The 26,759-nt window shown below is 42.8% G+C and overlaps 1 protein-coding gene across 1 annotated transcript in view; it reads right to left on the bottom strand.

Moving 5' to 3' along the window:
* Positions 1-5,680: 5,680 nt before the first annotated feature.
* IRS1 (insulin receptor substrate 1) overlaps positions 5,681-26,759 on the bottom strand; it is a 61,793-nt gene continuing 40,714 nt past the window's right edge. Inside the window, exon 2 of the mRNA XM_026491815.4 lies at positions 5,681-10,283. The gene's annotated coding sequence lies outside the window, so the exon portion shown is untranslated. The remainder of the gene's footprint in view (positions 10,284-26,759) is intronic.

Consider the following 26,759-nt stretch of genomic DNA (forward strand, 5'->3'; position numbering starts at 1 on the left):
AGGGTGTTGAACCCAGGAAAGACTTGAGAGCACCAGCCAGGCAAGGACCCCCCCACCCCCAGAAAACAAAGGAGAGAAAAAGTTTAGCTTTGATAAACCTACCCATAATTGGAATGATTCTGAATATCTAGAAATTGAGGTTATCATTAATTTAGCAAACGTGCAAATATTATGTCATTGTCAAAGTCAAGTTTTATTTTAATTACATGTAGGAGAAAGGGTTCACCTCATCATACTCCTTTTCAAGACTCAGTGCCTATAAAGTATTAAATCTGCTTCAACTAAACTAAACACCGTCTATTAAACCCCACATGGGTACCTAAAATCCCACCATTAGCAATTACTTTCTGTTTGCCAAAGTGTTCTCTTCCTTCTGGGTATGTTTTCTTTTTTGAGCCAAATGCCCTGGGAGCTAATACATTCATTTCATATACCTCTGGAAAAAATAGTTTATCAGATGTGTTTTCTCCACTCCAGAAAGACCCTGGGCCCCATGAAAATATTTGGCGAAGAGAGGTACCCCACCTCAGCCAATGTGTAGAATCGAGGAGAAAAAGCACTAGGGACAAATTTGCTGACCTAATATTTTTGCCCTTGGCCAGTCCTTAATTCTATACCATTTGCAGGGCATCATAAAAATGTAAAATTCTGTGATTCCAAGAAACTATCTCCCTGCTTTGAATCTTTGGTGAATCCACTAGAAATCACAGTCCTTTCTCCCCAGGGGGGAGAAAATGAACACTGCCAACCCTGTGAAAAACATTGCATCAGATTTTCGTGTTGACAGGTTTCTGAAGCCCAGGTTACGATTAAGTAATCCTCATATTTTATAAACAAAGAAGTGCAGGGCCAGAGAGAAGAGTCACACAGGTAGTGGCAAGGCAAAGACAAGAACTGAAGTAGTTACACAGCCATTAAAAGAAAGCCCAAGCCCCCCATCAGATTCCCATCTGTCAAACATTTCAGCAAACACAAATAGTAGGCTTACTCTATTCAGGGGGAAGTTTGTTTAGCTCAGCCAAACACATTTTATTTTTCAACAGATGAAGTAAACCAGATTCAGAAGTCTTCACTTTTGTTCACATACGGGGCATTGGGTCCCTGCTAACTGGAATAGTTGGTATGTGGTGGGGATGAGACAAGGTTGTAAAATTAAATGAACAATTCAAATTTAAACCAGAAACATGCTGCTGATAGAAAAAATAAGTTGACTATTTTAGATGCCTCATTAACATTTCCTCCTTGAATGGGGGGGGGGGGCGCTGTGAGTGCGCACAAGCGCTCGCGAGTGGTGTGCATGTGCGTGTACATTTGGCTGCCATCTTCTCTGACAAGCAAATTAGAAGCTGCCTTTAACCTGGTGAGGAAAATCACTTAATTAAGAATCAAGTTTTAAGAAATGAATAAGAGACAGCCCAGGAACACTTTCATCCTGACTTAATCAGAAACCCTCCAAAGCACTAGAGAAAGTTGGACCTGGGGGGGGGGGGGCTCAGGGAGGGGGTACAGGTTGTGTCTGGAGTAGTGAACTGTAAATCAAGAACTTTCCACATGGCATTTTCTGACAACCTAGGGTCATAAATGTAAACCAGGATTTCAAAGAACATGGATTTTTGTTGTTGTTTCCGTGTCTTTCAATTATTAAACTTTAAAACAAAGCTCTGGAATTCACTGGAACCAAGTTGGGATTCCAGCTCGACACTTACCCACTGAGTGACCTTAGACACGTTCTTCCCTAGGCCTTCGATTTTTTTTTTTTTTTTTTTACTCTCTAAAATGGTGTTATATATCTACAAGCTTTTGGGATAAAAGGTTACACGGGCACATAAGCTGATCCCTTGACCAGACACAGGCAAGTAGCAAAATGCTCAGAAAAGGTGAGCTGGGGGGGTTACTTGGGTTTTCACTATATCTGATTCAGGAGAAGTTGTGAACTCATGGGACCTTAGTTTCTTGACTTTACCTGAGAATCAGGAGTTGTACCAGATGACAGATAAAGGACTCCATCCAGCAGCAAAACTTCTTGAGTCTAGGACGCTTTCTGGTCTCTTTGAAAGTCATGAAATCCGTGCATCAGCGTTCCACACAGCATACTGGGCCCCTGAAAGAACCCCCACAAACTCACCAGGAGTGGGGGGCATTAAGAAATTCATTGATCAACCTGCTATAAATTCAATTTTAAAATAAAGTCACCATCAGTGAGGGTGGGACTAAAATACAATTTTCTTATACGTAAACCAGTGGTGCGGATCTGAGATTACTTGCAGCGGGAGCTCCAAGGAGGCAAGAACTGTGTCATTATGAGGGTCTCTCTCACACACAGCATAGACTAGTTCCTCAATAATATTGTGGGTGTGATGAATAAAACATTGATACTCTATAATAATAAAAAAATAACCAAGGCATTGCCTTCCTAGCTAATGACTCAATTTATGACAATGGCTCTTCTTTTTCTTTTTTAATCCAATAATCCTGAAATCTCTTATCTTTGTCTTGTAGGTTACCAGGTATTATCTTCCTAACTGGAATTCATGCCCTTGGAATTCATGCTATTTCCTACCGAAATTTAGACCAATTTTACTAATTTCTACTTTATAGATTGCTTTTTCCAGATGCGGTGAGGATCTCCAGCTGTATCATTTCTTCTCTCACATTTACAACTAAGCACATGACACTTGAGATTTGGAGCAGCATACATACAGAAGAGAACAGAAAGGATAATGCCTAGTGAACACCAATAACACGGTCCTCTAACGTCAGGGTATAAAATAACCCTGGAGAGATATGTGTGTTCTGGGAAACAACTGATTACTAATAGAGTCTCATGAGGTCTTTGTTCAAATCTATTTGGTATCAGCTCTTCAGGAAATTCTGTGTGGCTCCTGTACAGTCCAAGCTTTGAGAAGCGCTGTGGATTGGTGGGGTTCAGGACATGCTACCCCAAAATAGGACACCTTGGCATATTCAATATTTTAAGCTGAAGAAATTTAAGAAAACAGCAGAAGCAGGAAGATCATTCTGACCTTCTCCCCTGGAACAGGTCATGACACCCTCATGTGAATGGTGCCTGCCTTACACCCACAGGAAAAGAGTGTACTTATCTCCGAAGACAAAGGGGTGTCTGAGGAGAATCAGAATAAGCAGGCTTTGCTGCTTCCCTGTTTACTACCATAGCTTCAGACTCCTTAACCTTTCGCCTTCTTCCACAGTTACCCACTTTTCATCAAACCAAGCCTAAACGTCCTCATCTAGCTGTTTCTTTGGGTCTTCATTTCCTGAGAAAAGCTCCCATGTTATGCAAAACTTACACAGAATACATTTGGATGCTCTCCTCCTGTCAATCTGTCAGTTTAATTTTCAGGGACCTCAAAAGTGGAGGAAACTCTCTCCTCCCCTGCAGGGTCTATCCAAGAGGGATTCCTGTATAGGAGGGGCTCCCACCATGCTTTCACTTCAGGGGAGGTCTCGTTTTTTAGTTCAGTTGAGACTCAGGCATCTACCTCCTCACGTATTTTCCTCTGGCCAATCTTGGTCATTCACCTGATCACCTGTATCTCTAACAGAGAACTTAGGAAGCTCTTATTTACTTCTGTTCACAGAGTTAATATGTAAAACCTAATGCCTAAAAATCCACAGGTTTGGATTTTATGTGCCTTTCACATTTCACCTGTTGCCCTTGTTTGTTCCTAAAATAAAGCTGAGTATTTCTATTCTGTTGCTGAAAAGGGGGGGGGGGTACTTATTGAGAAAAACAATAGGGATCAGAAAGAGATTTTTGACATGAATTAACTAAGCAAGACATAAAGAATGGAAACAAACCTAGTAAGGCCCTGTTACTTTGTAGGGTGAAATTCGTAAGTTGGACAGAGCTTTACTTCTGGGCTCCTGTGAGATCATACTTGCTCGGCAAATTCATGACACAAGGCAGCTGGAGTGATAAATGCTTTTCATGTACAGAACTTAATTTTCGTTTAAGTTCTTGGAACCCAGAGACTTGCAGCGGCGCCGATGAGAATAGAGACTCTGTGGTCAGGCCGTCCTCCCTGGAGAAGCTGCTCTGTTGCATTGGAGCTGGTGACAGAGACACGCCCCTCCTCACCTCTGCTTGCACATCTGGTTAACAGGGAAAAAGACGGTACCTACCTCTGGGTTACCGGAAGGCTGAAGGGAGATAATTGCTGCAAATCCTCGCAGTTAACCTAGAATGCATGCAGAACGAATGTCGCTCTTGTTTGTAGCAGAACCAGGGACATAATCCCCAACTCTTGATGATTAATTCTCGCAGACCCTTTATTGACGTTTTACTTGATACGGTTTGTTTCTGTATACGTGCAGAGGCAATAAGACAGTTATGCTATAAATCGCACCACCGATTCGTTCCAACTAGACTGCCCTCAAATTACCGCTCAACAGCGATGTCTACGTATAATTTCAATAGAGGTTAGAGTGATGTTTGCCGTGTGATACCGCTGGGAGGCAACAATCAGTTGTGGTCATTGTTTTTCTTTTAAAAGTAAACGGACACAGTGAATATACAGTGTAGATGAAATAATGATTTCAAGCGTTTATTCAATCACGTTCTGTGCCACCTGTGAGCAACGCAGGTATCGTTTACGATGCTGGGCAGACGGAAGACCCCTCTAGCCTGATGTGCCAAGTCAGAAAACTCAGGCTGCTTACTTTCAGTGGAGTATCACGCTCATTCAAAAAAAATGAAATTAAAAAAAAAATCTCCAATCTGTTTCCACAATGTTCAGTAATTTGAGTTTGCCCTAACTATGTAAGACACACCAATCATCTATTTAAATTGTTTGAGCAAGAAAGCTCAGTTTGGGAGAAAGTGGGGAGAGTTGACTGTTTCTATATCAGCAATGTGTTTTATTATTCACAAAAATCATCAGTGTCCTATCGCTCTAGTGGTGAAACATTCCAAAAGATTCCACTGGCACAGAAATCAGGGGTTTCCCAACTCGCCCACCATGAGTTGCCTGTTTAAACACACACTCCTAGATAGCTCCAGGGAATCAGCATTTCTAAGTGACTCTAGCAGTCAGACAAGTTTGGGTAACACTTCTCCACAGTGGGTTTCAGCCCTGACCCTGTACTAGTCTCGTGGAGAGTGTAAAAAGCGGCGGCCTGTAGCCACGACCAACGCCCAGACCCCACCCCAAAGTCAATCAGCGCCTCTAGACGTGGCCCCGCCATTGAAGTTTTTTAAAAGCTATCCAGATGATGGTAACATGTAGCCAGCGCATCTCAGGCCCCGTGCCCACAACCCCTCAATGGCGATCTGCATTTGAACAACCTCTTGGGGGATCCATGTGCACACTGACGGTTTGGACGAGGCTGTTAAAGGGCCTATCAACAGAACATCTATCTTTCCATCCCGAGGAGGACGGCATTTTGCTCCCCACTCCCTCTTCCCATTTTACCACCACCAACAAAAGCAGCTTGAAATCTTTCCAGAGGGCTCTTTCTTTATCCTCTTGGCCACTGAAAGCCAACTGAAGAGGGATCGTGTGAGGCAAACCTATCTGTTCCAAAATCATTTATTAATTAAAGTATCTTAAATAGTGTATACTGCTCTTACCCAAATTCCCCAGCAACTTTTAATTGGCAGTTTCTGTTCCATGTCCCATAACCAAAAACATTAAGGATCACTAGCATTCACATCCGTGAATTCATTTAGACAGTTTTCTTTAATTAACGATGAAGACACTACAATTCTAAGTACCAGACAGAATCAGGGGGGAAAAAAACCCGAAAATAAGCATAACACTATAAAGAAAACTCAGAAAAGTGAAACACTTCTAAATAAAAATATATACCTGGCCTGGTACCCATTGCATATATACATAATACATATGTTATACACGTATATACAATCAATGTTTTGGTAGCAACACAGACCATGCCTTGGTCCTTTTGTACACAGATGAAGCAGCACCATCGGCAGCACCACCATCTGAAGATGATAAACCAAACTGCACATACATCAAATGAAAAAATATATATGGATTTCATTTGGCCCACCCTGCAGCCAAGAGGTGTAAGGAAAGAACTTTGTAAGAAAAATTGTTCCGGGAACTACATTCTTAAGCCAATAGCAAAGTTCTAAGGTCAACAAACAAAACAAAACAAAAAAACAAAAACAAAACAGCACTAAAGATGCCTATACATATACGGACAAGTTTTCCTGTTTACCGAATTTGTCCTATCACGTGGCGTATTGGTTAACATTAGGGAAAGTAACCACATAAGCAAAGAGAGATTTAAATGCCAGGTGAGCTCTTGGCGTACACATCACAAATGCCAAGTCATCAACAAACGATGAAAGGGGGACAACTCTCCAGCTAAGTCACGTTTTCTAATCTTATTAGCTAATTATAAGTTCTTTATTGCTGACAAATTCCTTAAGAACAGGATCGAACACCTTCACTATCTTTCTACCTCCTCTCAGCACCTAACTGGATGCTCTGGTTACAAGCAGTGGGAAACCCAACATGCCCTCTGACCCACACATTCTCTACCCACGCTTAGGAGATGGATGGACAGAGCTATGGTGGGATCTCCACGACCTTATCTGGCTTGACTTTGGAGGTGATCAAAGGCACCAGTGTCTAACCCTTGATGTTTTATTGACTAGAAGAAGGCTATTTTGCTCTCCAGAACTAAGCTCACAAGACTGGAGGTCTTTCTCTTAGTATTGGCAAGGCCATATTTCCCCACATCCCAAGAAGTGCATGTTTCTTCCCCTAAAGTTTTTCAGCCACCTTTATGAATGCAGCATTACCTCCAGCTAATAACACACACGGTGTCCTAGGAACACTAACTCCCCTGTCAATCATCACAAAGAAGCGACTTCGTGTGCGGCTTCCATCCATTCTCCTTTGCGTGCCTTCCAAAGGGTCCTCCTGTCTCTCCCCAGTCAAGGTCTTAATTCCCACAGTGTCTCTGGTTTCAGAGCCTCTTTGCGTGATGGACTGACCCACAGAATTCCGCCAGAGCACTGAGAGCACTTCACATTTCTCCCATTTTTCATGGCTCTACTGTCAGTGGACGATGAGCTCCCCTCGCATTTTTAAACCACCTGCAGTAAAGAAAATTAAAGTTTTCAACTACCTGGCAAATTGCATTCAGGATGCAAGATTGAACAAAACAGGGCTTCGGTATTATACAATACTGTTCCTTACAGTATCGTAATATTGTTTCTTAATACTTAAAATGTCTCAGATCTAAAACACAGCTAGGACACAATAGGGGAAAATAAAGGTTAAAAATCTCTACTTTTGGCTAGATGATTTTTAGTAAACCCATTTTTGCAGTCAACCTAGATTAGTTCAGAGTCCCTGACCTTTGAAAGTTAGCAAGAAATAGCCACAGACGTAACATCAGTACTGAATTGTCATTATTGACTCAGGTGGTTGATCATTAATGGATTCTCTTCACTTCTAGCTCGTTCTAGGACTTTTTTTTTTCCCCGAATGAAGATATCATCAAAGTCATGAACTATATTTGTTCTTTCCACAAAGGAGAATTTTAAAACTCTGCCTAGGTCTCTAAGAAAGAACACTATAAAAGGTTGGTCTCATGAGGAAAAAGCCACTAACTTATAGGTTAACCAGAGGCCACGAGAAGCCCCATTAATGTAATTCCTTGGCTGGCCTACAAATACTTGGAAATGGATAAAAGCCAGCTCTCAATAGGAACTGAACACAAGGATTTTAGCAGCTGACGTTGCTCAAGGTCATGCTCCGTTGCTCAAGGTCATGCTCCGTAGGCAGAGCACGAGCTTTTGCCTTAAATACCAGCAACTTCCAGTTTTAAATTGTTGAAGTCTGATACCACCACCAAACCCAGCTCAGGGACCACTAGAAGCAGCTCATTAAATAAGAATTTCTACCTTTATACTATTTGACTCAACAAAACATCAGAGAAATTAACCAAGAGATGGCTTTTCCAGTCTGTTCATTTCTGTTCTCACCTAAAATATGTTGATTCTCCACATGCAGAGGTATCTCGGGAATACATATTCAAAGTATAGTTTCCTTGAGGAATAATAACCAGCTCTACAGGAAAACAGTTGGGGCTGACTTTGTTCACTGATGTCTCTTTAACGACTTCTGTCCTCAATGGAAGAGAGCAAGCGAAAGCAGGACAGCTTGCTTTCTTCCTCCACTAGCAGGAGCAGGAGGCAGAATATTTGAAAAAAATGTAAAGTTAGTTGGACTAAGAAAGTCTTTTTTATAAAAGTGTAAAAAAAAAAATTCATAGATTTTTTAAATCGGTAGTGTTCTCTCCTCATAGGAAATGATGTAATTCAGCAAGTTCCTTGAAAACAATGGATTCTTATGACTACGGACCTATTCATCTTAGAAATTGATGAGCGTGCAAATGATTAGAATCTGCGACAATGAACATCGTTCCCCAATCTGTGAGGTACATGCCATCTGGTTGAATTAACAGTAACACAGGCCTCAGCAGCGCGAGGGGTTCCATTTATCTCCACTCCCTGTTGAGTAGAGTAGGGGTCCCCCCGACCTGTTGGACGAGGGGCAGCAGCCACTGCAAAGGCCCCCAACCTTGTCCCTTCCTTGTAGCCCCTCCCCGACCCAGGGAGCTCAACCCATCAGAGGAATGGAACGTTGCTCCTCTCCACAGCCCGGCTGGGAACTTCTAATCGTTTACACGGACTCTGAGGGAGCCTGACCTTGGCATTTGTTCACTTAACCTTTAGGAAGTTTCCCGGCAAAAAAGATTAAAAACACGGTAGGTGATATCTTTAAGTACGTTCACGGCCTTCTCTTTTTCACAAGGAAAAATTCCGAGATGTGTGTGTTTTCCAACCAAGAGGAAGATTGACATCTTCACTGCTGGCTTGATGTCTCAGGAGCCGGTCATTATGCCTTGACATGCTCTCTGTATACTGGGTTTTATTAACGAATCGCTAATAGGCCAGTACCCACCAGGGCAAATGGAACCAGTTACGTTCGGCTAAATCATGTAACTAACATGGGAGGGTCTCAGAAAACAAGAGATAAGGGTCTTGTGGGAAATGACACGTAGCCCTGGTCGTGCTAAAAACCATTTTTCTGAAATTTTAACTTCTGGTTAGAAATCAAAGACAAGTACTCACTTGTCTTACCATTTTTCTCGAGACGATGCCAGAAATAAAATACCCTAACGTGTGCACAAAAAAAAAAAAAATGGTAGCAATGGAGCAGGAAGCTTACAGAAGTGGGGGGAGGGGGAGAAGAAAAGATCAACAGTCTCTAGTTTATTATGAATAGAAAGAAATTTCCAGAATTTACAAACACCCACATTGTTCATTCCAAAGAGAGCTCTTGATTTAAAGGGATCACCCAAGTCTCCTCCTCTTTACAGTATATACAATGGAAGACTTTGATTTCCTTTGCTTGTAATTTTGTTTCCATTCAATGGCCAATTTTAAGCTGACACTTGAAAATACCCCGTAGAATATATCCTTCTTCAGTTTAATTAACATGGTCTATTGCCTTACAGGAAAAAATACAAAATTAAGATCAATTCTTGTAAGGATCTCAGCTCAACATCAGGGCTATATTACAAGAGATAGTATCCGCAAATATAACTATACAATTGAGAACCATCTAATGGCACTATGATTCTTATTATATTATTTTTCTGAATTACAATCTTAAAACAAGGATCGTACCCTAGTCTACTCTTGTTAGCCTTGTTTTAAGTATCTGCTCCACTCTTTACAACAGAACATTGTATACCTCAGTTCCACATCCAAAAAAAAAGATGTGCTGTAAGAAAAGTTACATTTTAATTAAAAAATTACACATATAAATCAAAACCTATGTTAAATATTTAATACTCTCTCCACCCAACACGAACAGTTTTGTATGAAATAATTTACAAGGATGCTTTGTCATACACAGTTTCAGCAGCAGATGAAATGGATCTTGTAAATGCAATGAGAGTAAACCCATTCTCTCGTGGCGTGGTGGTGGGCACATCAGCTCACGTGGCCAGCTAAGTCCTTAAGGTCGAAGATGAAGTTTATGCAGACTCATGGTTCGGGTGTCACAGTGCTTTTTTGCTTGGCACAATGTAAGTACGTGCAGTTCAGTCAAGGAACTCCTGAGGATTGCAGAAAGTAAACAAACTGAAATGAATGCATCGTACCATCTACTGAGGAGAAAGATGTGAGGTCCTGGTTGTGAATCATGAAATATTCAGAGTCTGGGTACCCATGAGGAAAGGGAGGATTTGCTGAGGTCATTCAGGTCTTCATTCTGAAAAGGAAAACAAAAGGATCCGTCACCCCTGGCCTCGCAAAATGCACGTTCCATCAGCTTTGAAGGGTTTTTCTTTAAAAAGGAGGCAGTGTCAGAGAGGCAGAAGTTACGGGCACAAACAGTACTGTGTACTTAAATAAAATCAACACGCTGTATTTAACTTCCCCCCCCTTTCAAAATGCAAGAGTCTAAAGCAAATACAAACTCAAAATAGTCAATATTAAATCAGTCAACAGATCGATGTGATTTGGAGGCTTCAGAGTCTAGTAACACAAAAACACAAAATACTTTGATGTTCTGAGGATCCGAACAAAAAATGTGAATTATAGTTGTTGGGTCAAAGTATATCAAATACGGTAAGCGGGTTACAGTCAGGCTATGCTTCACCTTCTTTTGGTTCAAAGTCAACTGCAGATTTTAGAATTTCAAGTTGCAGGGCCTAACATTACAAAATCTGAAGTCAGTTTCTAACGTGACATTGCTTGACGTGAGCATTTTAGATGCAAAGGAGACCCAAGTGAAACAGACGTAGTTAATCATTAAATTAAAAAAGAAAGGGATTCTGATTTAGATCTAATAGAAATGTTATTCTGGCAGAGGCACATGGTTTCTATGCAATTCCAGAAGGCAGACCTTGTGAGGCACTACCCAGGCCATTCCAGAGACGAGACACCTTATTTAACCTCATAAGCCCTCTTTTGCTCTCCAGTATTAACATTAGTCCTTCTGAAGCCCACATTTTTTTATGTAGTCCAAAGTTATCTATAAATACCAAGATTTATAGAATGGCGCAGAGTAGATAATAAATATTGCCGAATGGGTAACTCGTTGCATTAAATGCTAGGGGGGGATATAAAGATGAATTGTGCTACAGGCCCTGCTTTCTAGAAAACCCAAAAAGGAAGGTAAGCTCCATTCATAAATAGAAAGAATGCAAAAGAAAAAGGGGGTACGTCCCATGGCAGATGCACAGGGAAGATGCTCTCGCTGCAAGGAGGGAGGGAAAGAAGGCTCCTAGCCAGGAAGAGAAAGGAAGTAGCCCACTGACACGTCTGGCTTGGACTGGAAGAAAAGGAACAGTGTGGGGCTGTGGAAATGGGCTCGTTGTCTTCGCTGCTTCACTGCATCCCCAGAGCCTTGCACAGGGGCTGGCGCACAGTGAAAACTCAACTAAATAGGAATGGAAAGAATCAAAGGGACAAAGCCCAGGTCCCACTGAGAGCACGTGATAAAATGAAGGGTATGGCCAGGGGCAGGCCAGGGGGAAAAGGATGGGTGTGTTGAATCCTAAGGTCTGTGAAAAGGGTCACAGGAGGTAGATCTGCAAATGTGGGTGGGACAGATGGCGAAGAATCTCGAATGAAAGGCAAAAGTACCTTTACCTAAGTCTAGGGACAACAGGACACGTTTCAGGATATGTCCAGATGAAGCAGTACTAACGCATGTCAGCACCAAGGAAAGGAACAGCTTCCACAAGCCATACGGTGTATATGTTGCCAACACAACTGCTTGTCTATCTCTTCCCTTGAAGGAGAGTATGGCTGGGACCAGTCAGCATTCACCATTTGGCTTTCAGGTAAGCGGAAATTTACTAAACGTGGACTCCAGTTTTATGAGATTTCTGTTGTTTTTTTTAAAATATTAACGCTGCCTCTAAATGACAGGTAAACACTCTGTTTTTCTACAGACAAAAAAAAGACTTCCCATGGAGACACCCATGTAAAAACAAAACAGGACTCCAGGCTTGTCCCTCTGATTGTCAGAGAAACAGGTCTTACTTTGCGTGGTTCCTACAAGTGAAAGGAAAACCCACCCCTTCAAAAACCCCGGAGACCGATCTCCAGATCGCTAATTTACTTTCAAGATTTTCCTGACCTCACACTGCAATCTCTCAGAATGTTCCTCCAAGAATATGCAGACAGAGCTTCACACGGCTTCACCGCTCTGGGCCCAAGATGAAGTGGGAAGTCCACACTTTATTAAAGGGCTTGAGACAAACAAACAAAATGCTTATTTATAGAAGGGGGGGGCAGGATGAGCGAAGGGCACATGGTGGTATGCTTTTCATTTTATACCTGGCTCTCAGCCAGAAGGGCTGAATGAACAGCTCAGCTCACCACAAACTGTATCCAGTTTTGTCCTCGCACGTGCCAACCTGCGTGGATGCAGAGGGGCGAAGATTGGGGGCCTCTCTGAGGAGGGAACACACTCCGGCTTCACCAGATGCTGAGATCTATTGCTTTGGGCCACTCTGAACCCCTCCCTGTAATTCCCCACAAGTATGTATGTTCAAAGAGCAGGAAATAAAAGGATCTATCAGTGGCACCATAAACTGTCCCTCTAAAGTCTCAGCGCACTACTCTTCGAAGCCCTTTATCGTCAATCCTGATCAACAAATGTCTCAGCCACCAATGCTACCTGCTTGTGCCATCACCTTGGGGATCTCTGAAAAAGGGAGCCAGTGGGAAAGAGGGAGGCTCTGCTGAAGGGGAGGGGATGGGCACAGAGGCGATCAACAGGCAACAGAGGCCAGGAAAAACTTCAAGGGAAAGTCTGAAGTTCACATCTGTTTACCTTTGTTCAAGGGGTGTGTGCGCGCGTGCGCGCAAAGCGTAGCTCCTGAGTAAATGATAACGGATTTTTAAAAGACACCCCTGAGTGAGAACTGTCCTTCCCTGCAGCCTCTTTGGGGTCTGCACACTTATTTCAAGCAGGCAGCCAAGCCTTTGGAAGCATTTTTGGAATGCTTTCTCAAGTTCCCATTTCTTTTTCGAGATTGCCTTCTCAGCCTTGGGCATTGTCTTTCGAATGGTCTCCATAGCAGCCAGTCTCGGCCCTTTGAGGGCATATTTGATCTGTGGAAATGGCCAAAAAGCTCTGAGAGTCAAATATGGTGAATAAAGGGGCTGATTAAGCTGGGTAATGGTTCCGAGTGAGGTATTATCTAAAATCAAAAAAAACCCCAAAACCAAGGTTCCCCACACATAGCTGTTCACAATTGCTCTGATGAGTTTTGTTGGAAATGAACTCTGAGGACATTACAGACAGACCTTAGCATAGGTTCATGGGACTAAGGTTCATTTGCCTTTATGCCTGCCTCGACACAACTGCGGTCAAGAAGGCCACAAATGCATTTGAAGAAAGGCCCACGTGTATATCATACATTTTGGGGATATGTTTTTAAAAAACCAACACCCACACTAGGCTCCCGCAGTCATTCAATTCAAGAAACACCTGTTGAGTGACAAATAAAAACGCAGTGAAAAGGACGATTCTAAGCACTGAACAGGAAGCCATGGGTAGAGGTACTCTGACGCACTTTATATCTACAACCCGGACTGGCTCATATCGGCCATATGAAGCAAATATTGCAGCAATGTTTTACAAATACAAAAACTCATCTGTAACACCCACGAAGTGGAAACAAAAAAGCAAAACATCTCCTCGGAGAAGAGCTGGGCAAATATCAAATGGTGAGGTTCCTATGATACGTCCTCTCTCGTTACCTCACGGGGGAATAACGTCTGAACCCAGAAAGACGATGCACCTGTCATGAGATTTAGTAGCAGGAAATTACATTTTGACAAAACTTCATCACCGCATCCGCATCTCTTGTCCCCTTCCCTGTGTCTTCTCGTAAGATAAAACCCACCTAATCCTGTTGCCAGTAATGAAAAATGTAATTTTTAAAGCATTATCAAATAAGTCAACACTTGAGCGATGCTACTTGAGACCTATGGATTACTGCGTTATTGCATCCGGTCGGAATTTACATCTTCTGGACTCGACCCACTTAAACTATGCCTATGAGAGCTGAGAAACAGATAAAGCTTCTGCTTCCCTTCACACTCAGCCTACTGATTAGGCTTCACTGTAAAGCAGCTGAAAACAGCAAAAGGTTATGATACGTGTACAGTGAAGGATCCACACCCCTTCAACAATGAATTTTTGGTCCAACCCATTAACTAAAAGTTTTATCTTGTATTCAAATGCCTCGAAACCTCCTGCCAATTTGTTGAGTCAAGGGCAACACAGTTATAAATAAATATCTCGTTAAAGCATTACTAGCAGTTTCTACTTCCACTAAGAAAGCAGGAGTAAAATATTCTAAGTTGCTTGGCTATTGTTCTATACCAAAACGTAGCCACAAAAGAACTCTTCCTCACACAACTATGCTGGAAAAAAAAAATGACTATCGTAATGACTTTTCTTCAGTGGAGATCATTGTTTGAAGTCTTACATTGTAGATTCAACTAGAAAAATTTGTATAAATGAATTCCTCCACTTAAAGAAATGTGTCAAAACAGCACATTTCTCTTTCACTTAAAATAAACAGCTGTGACTTAAAAATATTCTTGACTATAATATAGAAAATTTAGACACCACAGGAAAATATAAAGAAGGACTCAACATTTCTTGAATTCTTGTCACCCAGGGAAAGCCACGATTCAGCTGTGGTGCTACTGTTCGCTTAAAGGACTTGAACTTTTAAAATTCTGCATTCAATGTCAAAAATGTTTCAATAGGACAGGAAAATAATGTTTCCATCATATTTAGATCTTCCCTGTTCCTAAAAACTCTGTGATGAGAAGATATTTGAAATGTTAACTGACTTTTAAACCTTGTTGGTATTCTATTCCTTTCCCTCCTCCCAATTCATTGTGTATGGGGAGGGGAATGGCAGGTTGAAGTAGAAAAAGCCTCTGGCTTCCTGGCTTTGATGTCCAAAAGCCAAATCCTTAAGGGAATGGCACAGGCGAAGTATGCAGAACAGGACAGGAGACTCCCTCTCAGAAAAGAAAACAGTTCCCTTTGCCTGGGAATAAAGAGAGAAATGGTTGGCACGGTGTGTAGCTCCATCCGTGGTAGGATGCTGAATACGGCACCTGTGACCTCTCTCTAATCTTGTCTTCCCAAGCCTGTCAATTTCCTATTTGACAAAATTATATTCAACTGCATTGCACTACTGTGATCGCGAACCATTCTTCAGCCGCTTCATTGACGCTGATGCAATAATTCATGCTACCACTAAGTCAGAGAAGATCAAGTCTTCTAGAATGCTTACATATTAATAAGGCACCTTATAAAACACTGCAAAAGTATTCGTTTTTAAGCATACCTGATCCTGGTGAATAGGCCAGTAAATTTAAAAAAATCATCAGTATTAAATAAATTCATAGTCCCAGGAGTATACAGGTGTCCTGCATTTTAACATTTACACTATTTAATCCCCATTGGATAAGGGAGACCACTGACCCATCTGATGGGCTATGTAAGGCTTATTAAAGAAACTTCCTGACTTAGAGTTTGGTTCTACCAACCGGGGGTTGGAGGGCAGCATTTAGGGAGGAGCTCAGTCCTGTTAGCTATGGTAATCACCTACATAAAAAGAAAAGCTAACTCCAGAGGGCTTCAAGTTCTGGACACAAGGAAAATCACTCTGCTCTTTACAAGGTGCACCTGGAAGTGTCAGGGCAAGCTGAGACTCTGGCAAAGGACAGAACTAAGCTGGGGGGTGGGGGGGGGGGAGAGAGAGAGAGAGAGAGAGAGAATGGATGATTGGATGGAAGGAACGAAGGGGGGAGGGAGGGAGTGAGGAAGGAAAGGAAGGGAAGGGAAGAGAAGGGGGAGGGAGGGAAGGAAGAAAGGAAGGAAGGAAGGAAGGAAGGAAGGAAGGAAGGAAGGAAGGAAGGAAGGAAGGAAGGAAGGAAGGAGAGAGAAAAGAAAAATCAAGACAGGATTGAACTAAAGAATTAGAGGTAAGACCATAAGACGTTTGCTTCTTTACGTTAACAAGAAGCTAAACCAACATCTTTTATAATAGGCCAGAACAGAGCTGGCAAGACTTGGTTTTGTGGTCTTAAAAGGCAAAGGGTAACTGACCAGCCAGGCCAGTGTTTTCACGGAGCTGCTTTAAGAGCACTTTTGCCTGGTGCGAGTCACATGGGTGAGAGCTGGTGCAGATAACAAGGTTGCTGGCCAGGCCTTCCAGCGTGCAGGGCTGCCAGGGAGGAACATTCAGGGAGAGCTGCCAACATGTGAGAGGCCACCTCGCTCCAGTTCCCCTTTTGTCCCAGTGAAAGTCCTTCTGGCAGGGCTGGTGACTTCAGGAGTCCACCAGTGAAGAAAGGCACATTATTATGAAAAGAAGAGAAGAGAGGGGCTGACCCAGGAGCTGACGGTCCAGCCTGTGCGCCCCCGCTGTGAATCCGGTCAGCACTGTGGACTTCTCCCACCCCAGCAACAAAGGGCAGGAGCTGGGGCGGGAAACTTGTCCAGAGGGTTAGAGATTTATGGAGAAGACAGATGAAAACAAAAACAACAACATATGGTTCGCAACAATTAAAAGTATTCTGCCAGGGGCGCCCGGCTGGCTCAGTCAGTGGAGCGTGTGACTCTTGATCTTGGGGTCCTAAGTTCGAGCTCCACACTAGATATGGAGAGTACTCAAACATAAAATCTTAAAAAAAAAAAAAGTATCCTGCCAATAATGTACTAAGGAAATCTGAATAAGCATTCAGAAATCTTTTAAGCTGAAGAATATCCACTTTAGTTATTTCCCATTCTTTTTATTAATAGGGAGTGTGCTGATAAAGCAGAAGATAAGGCAAATGGGGGTTCAGCACCATAAGAGCCCTTACCCCATCCCCTCGCAACGGAACTCAAAATGTCTCCAACCTCTCTTCCACCGAAATTAGAATGCATCCCCACATGCATGACAGTCAAGGTAGCGGAACTCCGAGAAACAATCCCTCTACATTACAAGTCAGACCCCATAACGTGGAACAGGAAGCTTTAATTTTAATGGAGCTCAACCAAAATAAGCCTGTTGCTTGAAGACATGAAAGTAAGATGATGCCCTCTTCCTTACCTGAGAAAGCAAGTCATAAAAGTCAGGCTTTCTTCTCCTTTTATGGGACCTATTTCTGCAGTATATGCTCTCTCCTAGGAATTAAACTCCAGTTCTGAGGTTTATGGTTTATATTGTAATTTCACATCAGTTTGTTGTTTTGTTTTTTTTTTAATGTTCAGAAATACAGGATATAGGTTTTATTGGTCTGGCTTTGATACAAACCAGTAGACTTAAATTAAAATCCCACCGTAGTTTACAATGTGGTGTAGAGATAGTAAAAAAGTGTTTGCAATACCATTTCTGTAATTAGGCAAAAGAGAATCAAGCAGGCTCAGCCCGGTCGTACTGCCTTTAATTTTTCTGGTAAACACGAAATAGATTTCACATTCTTTGCACACTCCCCAGAGTCCTATCAGAAATTGCTTCAAGAAGGCAAGTGCCTGATTTTACCTTTGAGTAATTGTCTGACTACCTAATTGTTTCTTATCAACCATCAGCAGCTCTTCCGTAAGAGCCTAAGAACCAGAGCATAGACCAAGCGTTCACACAGACGGCCCTGGGTCTGCAGCGGGCTGAGGTAAAGATCATTAACACCACTGACATCACTTTTGGCAGCTGGAGAAAAGGGAAAACCTGTGTTTAATCGACTTCCTACTCACCACAAGTTTTAGCCGGAGTCCCCGATAATATGGGTTGTGGTTGACTTTATGGAAGAACTTGGTAATGCAAGAAAAATGTACTGAACTGAACAAGCATCTTTAAAAGGAACCACGAAGTACCCCAGCCGTGTGGCCCTGATCTTCTGGAGGTATTCTGGTCATTAAACGGGCCCAACGGACAGCAGGCCCATTCCCAACTGTTCCCGGTAAGGTCAAGCTCACTAGAAGACCTTCCCTTCTGCACACATCTAATTAACATCTCCTGGAGGCCATCATCATAAATCACAGAGAGAAAGGTTTTACCCTTTGTCTTCCTTCTTGCGTTGAGAACTATGGGGAGATTGTGGGGAAGAATTTCATCCAGATTCTTCAACGTTGGGTGAGCTGTTGTTACTTCTGGGGTCTAAACGATGAATGAAAACTGTCTGAAACCCATCGAAACTGGTCATTGATACAGAAGTATAGGGCAGTATATTTCAAATGTATTCAGTGCACAATTGTGACTCGTTTTACCTAAAGAATTCTTGTTAAAGAAGTGCAAGTCATAAAGATTTCTGGGCTATGAAAGCAAGTCTTAGAAGTCGGTGTGAAGGAGGATGGAAAACTGTCCCATCCGTCTTGGGCTACAGAAGGCCACAGGTGGGACCTCTGTGTAACTGGGTTATGGTCAAGAAAAGCTCTAACACTGCTTGCAATAAAGTAATGCAACCAGTGTGTATTTCCCTTGAGTTGCCACTACCTGAGTGATGAGTATTCTGTATGGGATTCTGCATCCTAAAATGTAATTTAGGAAATTCAATCCCAAAAAGGTTACTTTGACAATGAGGACGGTTCTGCCACATGGCTGTTATGCTTTTTACAGCCTGATCAATTTTAACTCAAAACTTATTTCCAAGTTAAAATTTAAAAGGAAACTAAGACAACTTACTTGATCTCTCGTACGTCTGTGATTTATCAGAGGCATGTGACTAACTCTCTTCATGTCAATGTTTTCATTTGTAACATGGGGATCACAGTACCCATTTCATAGGGTTATCCCTTGAGGTTAAATGAGATAATACGTGAAAAATTCTCATCGCTGTGCCTAACACACTGTGAGCCCTCAACTGTTAGCTCTTATTGTAAGACTTCTTATTAAGAACTAGATATCCCTGGATCTCCAGTTTTCTCCTGATGCCTGAAAACACACACCAACCGAAAATGTGCTGGTGGAGTTAGGAAGCAAGAATGAGTCCATTGGCCAGGGGCCGAGGCGGAAGCCAAGATCAGGATGTGTCTTGGGAAGGGAGACAACGTTATTTGAGAGAGGAGGTGGTATGGGGGAAGTGGCAGAACAAAAAGAAAAGGTAAAAGTAGTAGAGGTGAAGCTAAAAATAAGACCCTGGGATAAAATTTTAGACAAAGACCCATCTACCTACCCAGGGAACGGCAGGAGTTAAATATTAGGACAGATAGCATTAGCATATCTTTGAGCAGATCTTAAATTAATGCTATCCACAGAAACACTGCTGAAAGCCCACTTCTATTGCTTTCTCAGAAGAAATTAGAAGCCTGAAGCCCCCCCCACCCCCGCATCCCTTCTAAGTCGGCTAATGAAAGACTTGCAATGCTCCATGAAAGGATTCACAAAGAATTCTCCTGAATAGGCTTAAATGGATGTTCCGTGAGATTCTTAGGCACTATTTCCAGGTTCCGAAGAAGCATGTTTCTAATTGTTGGGGGAGGAAATGGGTGGCTTTTGTTTCTGAATTCTTGTCCCCAGTCTTGCCTCGGAAGGAACTGAACAGGAGTGTGACACAGCCAGTCAACACTGCCTGCCTTACTTGACGAAAAATTGCTGCCAGATGCACACGGCTAATGGTTGGGCAGCCGGAGGGGGGGAGCAACTGGAAAGATAATCTGAAATCACTGATGATGTATACACTGCTTGCCTCTCTAAGGTCTTTGAAGCAGACAATGGTGCAGATTTCTAAGTGACTGCAAACACTTCTCTATTGTCCAGGAGAAGGAGGCAAAATTCTTCCAGTTGACAAGGAGTGGCTGACCTTTCACCCGCTGACCCCAGAGTTCGTGGTCCTCTGCTTTCATCTCTCAAGTCTCACTTCCATGTTGGCCTTGTTCCTCTCTCTGTTCCCCATTATCTGACATCTCAGCCTTTCGCTTTTTCATTTGGAGAATGGCACCCGCTGATAAGTTCCCCGGGATGGCGTGCTGAGCTGAGCTGCGCCAGGTCCTGAGCTGGCCACCCGGCTGAACGAGAAGCCTCCTGAGGACAGCGGGGCCAAATTCTTCGTTAAGAGGTGGTGGCAACTCTCAACTAAGGGATCCTTATGAAGGCTAGGTCTCAGGGTGCCTGGGCGGCTCAGTTGGTTGAACTTCTGACTTGATTTCAGCTCAGGTCATGATCTCAGGGTCATGGAATCAAGCCCCACATTGGGCTCCTCGCTCAGCACAGAGTCTGCTTGTCCCCCTCCCTCTGCTTCTTTTGCCTCCCTCCCCCAGCCCCCACTCGCACGTGCTCTCTCTCTCAAATAAATAAAATTTTTTTTAAAGATTTATATTTGACAGAGAGAGAGACAGAGGGAACACAAGCAGGGGGAGTGGGAGAGGGAGAAGCAGGGTCCCCTTGGCAGAGAGTCCGATGTGGGGCTCAATCCCAGGACCCCGGGATCATGACCTGAGCCAAAGGCAGATGCTTCACTGACTGAGCCACCCAGGCACCCCAAATAAATAAATAAATCTTAAATAAAAAAAAAGAATATCAGTGGCCCTGAGGGGATCAGAGCCCCAGGAGAGAGAGAGGGGGATCTGTGAAGGTGATCCCCAGGCCCGCTTGTGTGCCAGGCAGGAACCATCTGGATTTCAGCTGAAATGCACTCACGGGGCCAAACCACTTTTCTCTGCGGAGACCTTCTAGCCTCCAAGCATTTCACCAAATCTCGAGTTCTCAATTTGGGTGGCAGGAATAATCTCTCCCTGCAAGAGACATTTGGCAATGCCTGGAAACATTTTTGGTTGTCACAACTGGGGGTGGGATGAGGTGGGAGAGAAGCTGTTGGCATCTAGTGGGTGGAGGCCAAGAATACGCTTAAACCTCCCACCACGCACAGGACGGCCACCTGCAACAAAGAACTATCTGGCCCCAGATGTCAGTGGAGCCGAGGCTGAGAAACCACACTCCAGAGTTGTTGCTGAAGCCACCAAATGCGCTTGTTAACTGTTTCTGTGGAGCACACCCATTCTGTGGACGAGAGGGAGGGAAGGGGTAGGTGTTCCTGTTCCAAGGTCTTCCTTTATTTATGATGGCCACAGTTCCAGAATCCCAATGGGTACACTCCATGCTCACAGCCTCTCCCAATTTGTCACTGCTGGAAACTTATTCTGCTGTATCCCATTCTGTTCCTTTTCTACGAGAAGACAGCTGATCTGATTATCCAGTCGGGGCCCATGTTTTCACGTGTCCCTCCTCACAGGAAAACAAGACTGTCTGGACGTGATACAAAAGCAATGACTAAAGAGGGGAGAATACCAGGCACGGTGGAGGCCAAAGCAACAGAGTCTGGGGAAGACCAGCAGGTGTGAGGCTGCTCCGTCCACAATGACCTTGAAAGACAGATGGACCCCACGAGCAGATACCCCTGATCACTCCCAGGCGTGTATCTCATCCAACGGAGCCAGTACTTTGTGGTTGGTCTTGGACAAGTCACTTGACCCCGCTTTGCTTTCACAATTCAATGAAATGGAGAAAATATCTAGTCCTCACAATCAGTTGTAAAACTCAGTAAGAAAGAAGAGACTTTCCTTTTGTTATCTGTGACTATTGGTCATGCTCATCGTCCTCAAATATCTGGGAGAAAAAGGAAGTTAAGAATGAAGTCCCCTCTGTTCCAGAATTAGTCAACTTTTAAAAATAAATCCACTAACTTTGCTAAGAGGCGACTCCTAAGTCAGAATACATTTCCAAGGGATTTTTTCACTTTATGAAATACTCACCCTGGAAGATGATTAATTACAAAAAAAAAGTCAAAGTTCAAGATAGAAATTTCAGTTGCTGTTTCTAAGTATAAGATGTCTTTCCAGGAGGATACTTTTTGGGTCTGTTTTCCCTAAAACTTAAACTTGAAAAATAGCTGGGTGGGGGGCAGAGCACAGAAAGCATCATCAATGAGAGTACGCAGGGTTCAAGATTCTAAAATTGGACGATGAACAGAAAGAACAAGTTGATTTCCCGGTGGTTAAGTATGAAGCTTTTCAGATGGAACCCGAAGGTAATGGTAATAAGAACAAAGCCTCCTGAAATAAAGCCACAGAAGTCACTGGGGTGCTTTAGTTCATAAAGAAAACAATAGCCTCTATTCTTTCTGCATCATTGCCGATGAAGCTGACAGAAGGCCTTCAGAGTAAAACCCAAGCACACAATTTCACCATCATCACCCAACAGCGACAGGCTGTACTTAACATTTAATGAACACCCCTATGATGCACGTTGCTTAATTCTGCTCAAAAACGGCCTTATGTTTTTCCCATAAAACCATGTCCCAAATGGGCAATGGTCTACCTCTTGCGTTTGGCTACTCCCGCTTTCCTTCCTGAACAGCATAAGGAAGAGCATGACTACGTAAGTGTCTACGTCAAATCTTATTCTTAGAAGATGCCTCTCTTCCTTCCTGTCCTTCCACCCTGAGCTCACCTCACTCCCAACCATCAGCAGCACCAAACAGAGCCTCTAAACATAGCCACTGACTTTACACACATTATTTCTGCTGGATCCTCCCCACAGAGCTTCCAGTAGAAACAAAGGCCCTCCAACAGAAGTGCAAGGATTAAGAGCAGCCAGATCCTTGCGAATTTCCTCTTTTAACGCAGAGCTAGAGGGAGTTAACAGGACGGTGACTTGAGAACCATTCGACATAAGTAAATAGCTGGTGGAAACGGTAGTATAAGCACTAACCTAAATATGCAATTGGATGGCAATTATTCCAACTTTTGTTTTAGATTCTTCATTCCCATTTCAACAGGTGACTTCCAATGAGTGACCAAGTCACTGTAGAAAGGGTTCATAGATTAATATAAACAGAACAATCAAAGTAGTCCTACACCTGGTATTACGGGGACTTCCTTGATCCTATGGTTATTGTTAAGAGAATCATGTTGCCTGAGCCCATGAAACCAGTGAAGAATAGCACTGAGGTCAGATTTGGGGTCTTCTCACCCCCAACAGTCCTCTTTCTAACCATGAGTCATTAAAATCTTAATAGCCCAACTATTCAGAAAAGAAAAGAGCTCCCCCACCCCCGCAAAAAAGAAAAGATCCCCCAATGAGCAAAAACAAGGTGGTACCCAGTATGAATGCAAAGCAAGATTCTTAGTAGCCGAGTAATTCAACTATACAATGGGGACTTCCATTAGGTAAATGGGGCAACCATATAGCAGAAAAAGACCCCAGAAAGTCTCTGAAGGCTACAGATTTATTATAAATGAAGAATACACACCAATTTAGTTCAAAATTATTATAATATCATAGGTATTAAATTAATAGGGATTTGAGATCGATATACATTAGGTATTTCTACTTATTATAATACCATGTCTAGCTTTGGTCTCTACTCTTCAGGCATCCTGGAGAAAAGTACAGAGAAAATAATAATCTAAATTATGAAGTGATAAAATAAAGCCGTCCTCAAACTTTAATGTGCTTAGGATTTCTTGGGGGTTTTGTTAAAATGCAGATTCTGATTCGCTAGGTTTGTGGTAGGGCCCAAGATTCTGCAGGTCTACCCTGCTGCCAGGTGACCCCGATGTTGCTGGTCTGGGGACCACACTCGGAGCAGCAAAGGAGGAAAGAACCTTGAAGAAGAGGGGAAACATACTATTTAATTTCAGTAAAAGAATAATAAGAGGGCTTAACTGGGGACTTTAAGGAGGGCTACATGATAAGTCATCTGTTCTCCATCTCAGGAGGGAAAACGAGCTTAAATTACAGCAATAGTTTTGAACTGAAACACAAAGAAAAATTTCCAGGCAGAAAGGTTCTAGAAGAGTTAACTGGACAAGAATGAGAAATCTCTGCCTTGGGGCTCCTGAAAAAACACAGAAGACCTGGATGACTGCAAAGACGACACTGGGAAGACAACAGACCCCACACTGGTGGGTTTCTTCTACCTGCTTAGTGTTCAGGGTTCAGGAAACTAAAGAGGACTGGGAAAAGAGGGCTGGAAACTGTGATCCAATACATTTCTATCTCTTTAAAAAACACGGATGCAGATTACTTTGATGTCTGGAGGTCCTGGTCAAGAGGAAGTGAGCGGGGGCCATGTGTGTTAGCTCACAGATGATAGAACCCAAATAAACAAGCATTCACCACAACCCAAAGGAAAACATACACCCTGCCCTCCAGCCATCTTTTACCAAATAAACCTCAAGGCACAAATTGGAGGTTAGTTCTTAACTCTCGGTCTTTATTATTCGAGGGAACAAGCAGGTAGGCAAAGCCACCAATCCCCAACTCAGATCTCATCTCGAATGCCGCGAGGAGAATCAACATAATCAATGAAATGCTTATAGTGATCTACAACACCTGCACTTTTGAAGCATTGAAAGTACTGATATCCAAATATGATCCCATTTCTCCAGAGCATTCATTTATCCTCCATAACGTTTCTGTAGAAAAAGGCTGACTCTACGTGCAGGGATCTCACCCCCACAACCATAGGACGCACGCAGCCGAAGATCCGGAAGCAGCACATTTTGCATCCGGGAAGACGGCAAAGCCGTCGTGACTCCAAGGTATCAAAATGTGGAAAAGACTAAACATCAAGCACAGAAGGATGGACTGTGTGTACTAGTAACTTCCATTCACATCAACAAACAGAAGCAAACTGGTCCGATTTTTAGAAGAAAGCAAACAGCCTTCTTCAAGAGCATGCCCTTCGGTCCAACTTACTAGCAAGTTAGTTACGACAAGGCTCCGTTTTCACGTCAATGAAGCTTTACGGCAGCGCAAAGGTCTTCATTATTTGATGGCAATTTCATTCACTGGGCCGGACCTGCTGTTCTGACCAGGTGGTGCTGCTTTACTGGTCTGGAAGAGAAGCCCCAGCAAGGCAAGCATAGGTTTCTAATGGCTTTAGGAAATGGAAGGAACATGGGATGGCCAGACATACTCCCCAAGAGCTAATTCTAAAACCACTGCTGGGGAGTGCAGTTCGCATGCTATGTGAATGTATGTATGTGAATACATGAGTTGTTTTCCTAAGCAGTGGGGACAGAATGAAAATACATTTCATCAAGGGTTGTGGGATACAGCAGGAATGGAAACTGTCTGCAAGGCACTTACCCTTGTGGCTACCTGATGGTGGAAAGACCCTAGCTCCCCCCGGAGCACTCAGGCACTCGATCAACATCACTGAGCTGCTATTCCTGGTAAAATGGCGCTAAAAATGCCCACTTAGCTCATTGGGCTGTTGTGAGGATTAAATGAGATGGTGATTGTAAAACGTGCCTGACCATTAGGCAATTATAGAACAATTGCAATTATAGAACAATTAATTCAGCCCATCCAGTAGCAAGAAACCGTGGACCATGGGAGGGGACTGGAGAAAGAGGAACTCAGAGGAAAAGGAAGGTATTTGCCACAGAAGCTCCCTGCACTTTGCAATATGCCTGGGGTGTCTGCAGAGGAGCACCTCAAAAAATGGTGTAAGAGCCCGACAATGACACTCATCGTCAATAAGGAATACTGTCCCATCGTTTTATCACTGGGTATGAAGGTGCTTCCTATTGTTCTCTGAACTTATCATTTTAACAGTTGATCCATGATTTAACATGGATTGTCCTTAGCAATTCTAAAGCACCCTAAATTTTTAAGATTTTAATTATTTATTTATTTGAGAGAGAAAGAGAGCGTGTATGTGGGTATGTGCAAGTGGGGGAAGGAGCAGAGGGAGAGAGACAAGCAGACAGTGTGCTGAGCTCAGAGCACATCGTGGGGCTTGATCTCATGACCCTGAGATTATGACCTGAGCCAAAATCAAAAGCTGGATGCTTAATTGACTGAGCCACCCAGGTGCCCCAGCACCCCAAACTTTTATAACCTGAATTTTTGTACTTCATTAGCTGAAAGGTAAAATTATATCTAGGCATGGTAGAATCATACTATATTCCACATATGCCCTGAAATTTAATTTTCTGACTCTGTGAATAAACTTCCATTTGATAAACATCGTTTGCCAAATTGTTCCTGATGCTTGTCATCTCCAACTCTATCTGATTTATCATCGTGTTTCATACATAATTGGCACTCAATAAATAACTTTATAGATATAAAGTTATATATAAGAAAATCAGATGCACATATACACATATGCTAAGGTCCATATGACTTGATTAAGAGTAATTTTAGGGGCACCTGGGTGGCTCAGTCAGTTAAGCATCCAGCTCTTGGTTTCGCCTCAGGTCATGATCTCAGGGAGATCAAGGCCTGCATCGGGCTCCACACTCAGCATGGAGTCTGCTTGAGACTCTTTCTCCCTCTCTCTCTGCCCCTCCGCTCCTCTAGCTCTCTCTAAAATAAATACATAAATAAATTTTTTTTTAAAGTAATTTTAGACAAAGAAAAATGGCTCTTAAGTTTTTCGGGTTTCCCTTACATTTAACAGTAAGTAGGGGTTTGTTAACCTTTTAAAAGTATGATCCCCCTTTTGATAAATTTTTTTTTAAAAAGCTCAATCTATTTTTTAATACTACAAATTAAATATGACTAAAAAAGTAAAGCAAATTTTATATTGATTACAATTGTTTTCAAATTTCACTTGCATCCTCCTCCCTCCCCAAATATTAGAGTAAACCACTCCTGGAGTGAGGATGTGATATGTAAATACATTTCTCTGTCTCTCTCTCTCTCTCTCTCTCACACACACACACACAGAGTCCCCACCAGTAATACAGCCAGCGTTTGTCCCA

Source organism: Ursus arctos, unplaced genomic scaffold, assembly GCF_023065955.2.
Source record: "Ursus arctos isolate Adak ecotype North America unplaced genomic scaffold, UrsArc2.0 scaffold_1, whole genome shotgun sequence".
Taxonomy (NCBI): Eukaryota; Metazoa; Chordata; class Mammalia; order Carnivora; family Ursidae; genus Ursus; species Ursus arctos.